Raw genomic sequence first — 7,901 nt, forward strand, 5'->3', positions numbered from 1 at the left:
CAGTTTTACATATTGAAATGACCCAGACAGTGTTCTTTCTGCCTGGATCTCTCATTCAGCTCTGTTTATGAGACTCTCCCATGCTGCCCGTAAGTGCATTTGCTCTCCTTCTTATGCACTATGCCATGCATCAGTGTATCAGGACTATTCAACATTTCTGATAACAATGGACAGTAGAGTTTTTGCTGGTTATCACCTTACTATCTCTAATTTCCAAATACACAAGTGTTTCCAACTCTGAGAAATTAAAATGGGAAGTTTCCACTATTTTCTTCATCTTGTGGCACCAACGATTTGTCAGTGAAGAGGAATAGAGAGATAGTACAGCAGAGAAAGATTCTGCTTCTTGGTTCCAGGTCGTAGCTCAGGAGGCTTCCACAGTATGCGGACTTTGGCCAGCACCCAGCTCCTGCAATGTGGGAGGATACATTAAACATAAAATGTTTATGAACTATACAACAGTACTAGAGCAAAAGGAATTGTTCAGTAAAAAGGGCAAGAGATCAAAAGAATGTAAGAACTATAGATAAAAGGATTAACCTATCCTGGGGCTGAGACCGAGAACTGAAGTAGAAATCATTGGCAACCCTGAAAGGCTGTAACCAGATCTTGCTGGAAATGACTCCTTGTGCCTCCCTGCCTGGACAAAGGTGATGGTCTGCTGCTGCACCACGTGGTTTGAAGAAATGTATCACACATGATTGTTGTGGAAATCTACCCTCTTTGTGATAAGGAAAGACAGTAAATCATAAGGATATGTTTCATTGGAAGAACTCTGAAAAGAAACTACCCAAGAGGTCTGAATGAGATTGGCCTCCATGTCATGAAGGTGCTGGGGGCTAGCTATGCAATTCTTACTACAGAAGCTGTATCTGCACAAGCAAATAGAGAAATTGTAAACCAAGTTTTGTTGAAAATGGTATAGCAATTAGCTTGCAGTTCCTGGGAGTGAAGAGCTTGGTGTAATACCAATAGAGACAGACACCAAAAACACCAGGGAGGGAGGAAGTCAAAGACTGCTGAGAACTTCATCGCTTTATTCTAAACTCCTATCCGGAGCAGACAGTAGAAGCATCACAGCTGAGGTAAATAGACTATACTGAAACATTTCATCCAATCACTGAACAAATAAAGCAACGTAAACATTCAGCACCAAGGGTTTAGAGGAATTGGTTTCAAAGTTGTTACATAAGGTAGGTCTTGTGCTGTGCACTTGTACTTCCTACACCTGGGAGGCTGAGTCAGCGCAATCTTGAGTACAAGCAAGCTTGGGCTACACATTGACAATGTGTCTCCAAAAACAAACAAACAAACACAAAAAAAGTGGTCTTGCCATTGTATAATATCTAAAAATCTTCATTTTATGAACCAAAAAATTTGAGGCATGCAAAGAAACAGGAATATTAAATCCATAAAAAGGAAAACAGATACCTATGCAACCAAAGTTGTCATTGATGGGGCTAAAATATCTGATATAACAAAGACTTCAAAATAGCTATTGTAAATTTTTTAAAAAATGAAATAAAATCATTCATAAATAAGGAAAGTGTGGCGAAAAGCCTCATCCACTGGAGCATATGATAAAGAAACGGAAATTACAGCTTAAAAGGTAAACAATTGAAAATAAAGAGTTGGATTCTAAGGTACAATTTGAACAATGAAATATTCCCTCCAAGAAACCAATAATGGTCTTGATCTTCAAGAGAGAATACATATACATGAGCCAGGCATGATGGAGCATGCCTGTAGTCCCAGCTACTCAGGAGACTGAGGCAAGAAGGTCATTGGTTGAAGGGCAGCCTGGGTAACTCAGCAAGACTTTGTCTCAAAATAAAAATGAGGATTGTGGATGTATCTCACTGGTGGAGTGCTTATATAACTTTTGCAGGACATTAGTTTGGGTGTTAGTACACACACAAAACAGAACATATAAACTCAATAGTATGTAGAAAGTATGCATTCAAAGATCGGAGGAGAAATTGATGGAGGAAAATAAGCATAGTCTCAAAGAAGAATGTGACAGAATTTTCTAGCACCACATATTTAAGAGGAGTATCAGAAGAAGAAAAATGAGGAAAACAAAAAAATCAAAGAAGTAATGGTTGAAAACTATATTTGGAGGAAAGTAGTGTTCTAGAAATCCAAAGGCTCAAAAACCTCCAAGTATGGTATAGGGAAAGGTAAGCATTAAGCGTATTTAAAGAATTAACGCCAATTGTATAAACCTTTTTTCAAAGTAGAACAGGAGGAACACCTCTTGATTCACTTCACAAATCTGAAACTATCCTGATAACAGAAAAAAAGTCAAAGCAAAAGTTAAAAACTAATCATCCATAGGAACACTGATACAAAAATTCTCACCAAAATACTAGCAACCAAAGTCTAACAACTTATGATAAATTATACAGCATTACTAAGTAAGATCGCTTTACAAATGTAAGGTGGCTTACCATGCTAAATTCAATTAATTCAATTAAGATAGTATACTATATCTATGGAATGTAGGACAAAACCACGTGATTTTTTAACTAGATGATGGAAAAGTATTTACAATGAAGACAAAATTAAAACAATACAAAAACAACAAAAATGATACATGACCTCAATATAAAATGATAGAAATTTACAATGGTTGCCATATTACATACTGTTACCTTCAAAGAAGTCACTCAGTCCATTAGACATAAGAATGTAAGATTGATCAAATAATCAAAGACAGTAACAAGTAAAAAAATGAATAATAATCTAAAAAACCTCAGAAATGATGCAGTGTGTCACCATACAAAATGGGAGGAGTTCAACAATGGTTCTTCTACTGCATATTGTTTTCAGATCAGTCATTCTAATTACCAAATTCAAGCGTCCAAAATTGGTCCAGGAAAAAGAAAATTTTAAGCATTGACTGTTCTTCTCAATAAACTACAGACATCAGCAATACATCTATTCCAGCTATCCTCATACATACATACAAATTTTGTTTTTCATTAAAAAAACCAACACAACTAAAACAAACACATAAACAAAACAGTATAGGAGGGAGCAACTGGGATGAAGGAGGGGAGAGGAAAAAGAAAAAAGGAAGAGGGAAAAATATGTATACATATACACAGAATAGCTATGATAATTATACTACTAATATCGGTGGGTTTATTGAAAGGAACTGTTCAGGTGTAATTGTTTGATCAATCTTGCATGCCTCTATCTGGTTATATATGCAACCATTTTGAAGATGGCATTGTGTAGTATAACAAACATTGTTAATATATTATCACCATGTTTTCAAAATCTATATCACTTTTATTGCTCAAAATTCTTTTTTGATAAAAATACTTTACTGAGCTCAACATCCAAAAATTATTCCTGATGAAGATAATTTAGTTTTTTTTTCTTTGTTTTAAACAACACATGTCTAGCCACCATACACAATGGTGCAGGTTACATATTTTCACAACCTGTGCCTTTTCCTTGCCCTGGAGACGAATTCTGTGCTGTTGTCTGTGGGGTGAATTTCTGAGACTGTCTTCAGCTTTTCCATGGGAAGAAGAGGGAAGGAGGGAAGTTCCTGGATGACCATAGAGCAGAGAGGAGTCCTCAAGCCAACAGACACCCATGGGCATGCACCCAGAACACACTGCACCTCCATTCAGAGTGGCACAAGATTGGGAATATGGCTGCTTTAGGAGAGCACACAGATCAGTGCCGTGAGAGTGCATAGTGCATTACATTGACTGAGCTATCTAGGACTATTACATGGCCAATTAGTAAACAGCATCACAGAATATATTATCATATGAATGACTCTTACCAGGGTATTAATAAGTAAAATAATTAAGAAATTACAAGAAGCCTGAAGCTTTAAAAATAATGTTGTTGGGATAATGGTTCTGTAGATTTCCGTTGTGTCATTAAGTAATTACCTACCTAGCTACCACGCCAGGCCACACCTGGAGAGTATCTTAAGACATCATTATGGACCTGTTGATGTGAGGAGAGTGGAGGCACTAGCATCCTAGTCCTTGCTCCAAGAGATCTCGACAAGGAAGGAAAACAGTTTAGACAGGGCAGGTGAGAGAATCTGAAAACTGCACCCTTAGAGTCTGAATGTCCAGTGGACCCCTCTAACCTCGGTTGCTCCCAGACTGAGTAGAGAGTGCAGCTGTGTGACTCCTGCAGATCATTAGCACTGGAGACTCTCCTTGGACACATGAAGAGGGCAGCAGATTTTTGTAATACAGTGATCCACAACTGACCACCACTGTATCTGAACTGCACCACTAGAGGCCATGTCTCCAAAGATCTTGGGGATAATTAAGATCTTCTGAACAGCAAGTGAGGAAAGTGTGAAGGCTCCCTGAGATATCTTATATCTTAGAAGGTGACAACTTCTAAGAAAGGGCTCAGTATATTTTATTCCACATCCTTGTACAGAATGGGCCTGTGGGTCAGAGAAGTTCTGATGGAATGATCAGTGCAATGATTACCCAGAGGAGGAGCTTGTGTCTACCAGCACCATGCAGTGTGTGACATGTGGGAGGACATGCCTAAGATATCACTGAAAAAGGGGGTATTTTCTCTCCTACACTTTCCTTTATCTAGCTGAAATCTACTTCACCGTGACTTTAGTCTTAGCTGTCCTCCTCTTGTACTGACAGATAGTAGGACTGAAACATGAGGATTGCATTTTTAACCCAAAGACGATAAAGGACACACAGGGAAAATACTGCAGGTGTACACACTCCTGGGCAAGCCAAGTTTATAGGGCAAAGGGCTGCAGCCAAACTGGAGCTTTACTGAGAAGAGTGAGCAGTTTGTTGAGAGTAAGCAAGGCAGCCCTCTGAGAAACTAAGAAAGGAGGATCCAAAGTTGAAACCTATCTTGGAAGTTAGAGACATAGGTAGGCACTGATTCAAACCTAAAATAAAAACTGCTGGAGATTTAGCTTAGTGTGAGAGCTGGTGTTCATTTCCCAGTACTAAAAGAATTCTTCTGGTTGGACCCTTGCACCACTCGGTGGTCACAGTCAACTTCTGGGCTTTCTTTGTGTAGGCTTCATTCTCAAGTACGAACGTCCTGGCCTTGTACTTTATGGGTGAAGAGAGGTTCAACTTTGCTTAGGAACTACTGAGTGACTTTTCCATCATCCTGCACAAATCCAGTCATGCTAATAGGGATAAAGGGATGGGGTAGAAAAGATGTACACCAGCTTTAAGAGACAGTAGGCAAGCTAACCTTGTGTGATAGTCTTCATCAAAACAGTTCTAAATGAGCAATATGTCTATGTGCAGAGAATCTCTCTCTGCAGTGGATTAAAGCACAAAGCAGACATAATGTGAAGATAGAGATTCTATACATTTTACCCCATTTTAGTCTCTCATTAGAAGTCTGTAGCTGAGGGGAAGAGTCAGTGTTTTCAGCAAAAACAACCTTTGAGTCCCTGGATAAAACCAAGGTAGCTGTTGCCACAATCCAGACACTAGAGGTGGTGTCAACAGCAAAGCAAATGGGAAACTAATAATGCATTCCCCAGATGAGCTACAAAATTAGTTATTTCAAATAGACTGAGGGCAAGGGAAGCTAGAGAGCTTATTTAGATTTTTTTCTAGGTGAGAATTTCTCAATTTTTGACAACATTATGCCTGTGTGACGTTATCAGGAACCCAGGATGGGTCTGGTAGAATAGGCTGTGCTAAAAGTGTAATAATTTATTGTAGCAGTTTGTCTTGTCATTCCAGCCTTCTGTTTCAACACTGTTCCACCATGGTGGTCCCCAGCTGTGTGAGCATGAGCAATAGGTTCACTTGCAGTGTTCCCATCATTACTGCTGTTCCCTTCCTAAAGCTAATAGCTTTCAATGAGTATTGGGTTTGTGTATGCACGGGAAGCATGGGAAGTGGGGCATGTGTTGAGAATGTAGAAAACTGCATAGCCAGACTCTGGGCAGGTGCTTCACATTACCATAGAAAAGCAAAGGTGATGCCCAGAGCACTTCTTAGGGTCATTCTAAAGAATGCGTTGGGGAAGGTCTCGTAAGTGCTGAGAAAGCATATGCTGAGATGGCCTGCAGCAAAACATTGTTCACTATTCTTTGTTTTCTTTCCTCCTTAGTACCGAAAGCTTCCTGGCCACCATTATCCAGACATTACCATGGACTGCCTAAACACCACCGTTCACTTCCTGAAGAGACTGAAAACGTATGGTATGGAACCTTCCCGGGTTGTGGTCTGTGGGGAAAGCCTTGGAGGAGGAGTTGTGGCCCAGGACAGTCAAGCCTTAGTGGGATGCACAGATCTTCCCAAGATCCGGCTCAGGTCCTGATTTATCCAGATGTCCAGTGCATCAATTTCCAGTTGCCATCCACTCAACAGAAGCAAAATATTCCATTCCTTACCCTAGACTTTGTGACGCTGTGTATTTGTAAACATATGGCCATTGACCTCTCTTGGAAAGATGCCATACTGGATGGTGCTTATATTCCCCCAGAAACATGGATGAAGTACAGGAAATGGCTGAGCGCTGACAACATTCCCATGGGATTTAAGAAGAAATACCAGGAACCCCAGTTTCCTGGGCCTTTTAATGAGGCTGCCTATCTGGAAACCAAACATCTGTTAGATGTGGAAAATTCTCCCCTCTTAGCTGATGATGAAACCATTGCTCAGCTCCCTGAGGACTTCCTGATGAGTTGTGAGAATGACATCCGATGTGACCACACCTTGCTCTACAAGAAATGCTTGGAAGACCAGGGAATACCAGTGATTTGGAACCATGTGGAGGATGGTTTTCATGGCTGCATAACTTTATTTGATAAGCAGTCTTTCTCTTTCTCATGCTCCCAGAAAACTGCAAATGCTCTTCTCAGTTACATAAATGGCTTATGAAAGTACCACTGGGAGCTTGAGTAATGTGTGGTCAGGATACTTCTGCTGCAGCTAGGGATTCTGCTGAGTTCTACTTTATGTCATGAAAAGATGCTAATCTATTGTGACCTAGTGAAGGAGGATAAGGTGGAGTGAAGACCTTTAAGACCTTATTTTCAAGAAAATACAACTGCATTTTGCTCCTATACTACCAGTGTTCAGTCTTGCATTTAACAACATTCTCTAACATTTAGAAATAAATCTCAAAGGAGGGGAAAATAACTTTCAAATTTTCTTGGCACCTTAAACCATAAAGTCTCTGCAGAATTAATGCCAAAAATTGGTCCCAATTTATTTTCTGAGCCCATATCCAGGATGACAAAGCACTGCAGGGTCCATGTCCCTGCTGGAAGAGACATCACTTCATTGTTCCTGGCCTCAGTGTGAGTGGTCACATTCTAATGGAGAGTGTCTCCAGGTGGCCTGAGGAATGTTCCTGTAATCAAGTACATATTGAATCACGTCATCCTTGTGGTAGACTATGGAGACATATTGAGGGGGTTGGGGGAAAGATACAAAGGACAGACACTAGAGGTGAGAAATGGAAGAGGTGGTGAATTCTGGGGAGTCAGAAGCTTGACCAAGACTCTGGTCTTTCATGGGAATCCCTAAGGCAGATCTCTGGCTTCCAAGAGGAGTTTTTCAGAGCCAAGGCCATGTTGGAAAACTCTAGATGCTATATTGGACATAGAAAGTGTATTTTCTGGGGGAGGAGGTGTACCCTCTTTTCTCTGTTAAACTTCTGTATTCTTACCACTTCTACAAAGCAGTTTCTCTTGATTTGTCAATGTCAATGTCTATGCTCACAGGGAGATGAGTGGGATATCCTCTGCCCATCATGCTGGTAAGGCCCACACTAACTGTGTAGGCTCATGTTTGTATGATGCATCTGGAAGTATCCCATGAATCACTGCTGGCTAGATCCACACAAGGGATGGAGCGGAAGGCTTTCCCGTCTATGCAATCATAACCTGCCTGGCTCCC

General features: G+C 40.3%; 1 pseudogene; it reads left to right on the forward strand.

The window, feature by feature from the left end:
- Positions 1-3,425: 3,425 nt before the first annotated feature.
- Positions 3,426-6,878, forward strand: LOC102016816 (annotated as a pseudogene).
- Positions 6,879-7,901: the final 1,023 nt, after the last annotated feature.

This window comes from Chinchilla lanigera, unplaced genomic scaffold (assembly GCF_000276665.1).
Source record: "Chinchilla lanigera isolate Chin_1 unplaced genomic scaffold, ChiLan1.0 scaffold00085, whole genome shotgun sequence".
NCBI lineage: Eukaryota > Metazoa > Chordata > Mammalia > Rodentia > Chinchillidae > Chinchilla > Chinchilla lanigera.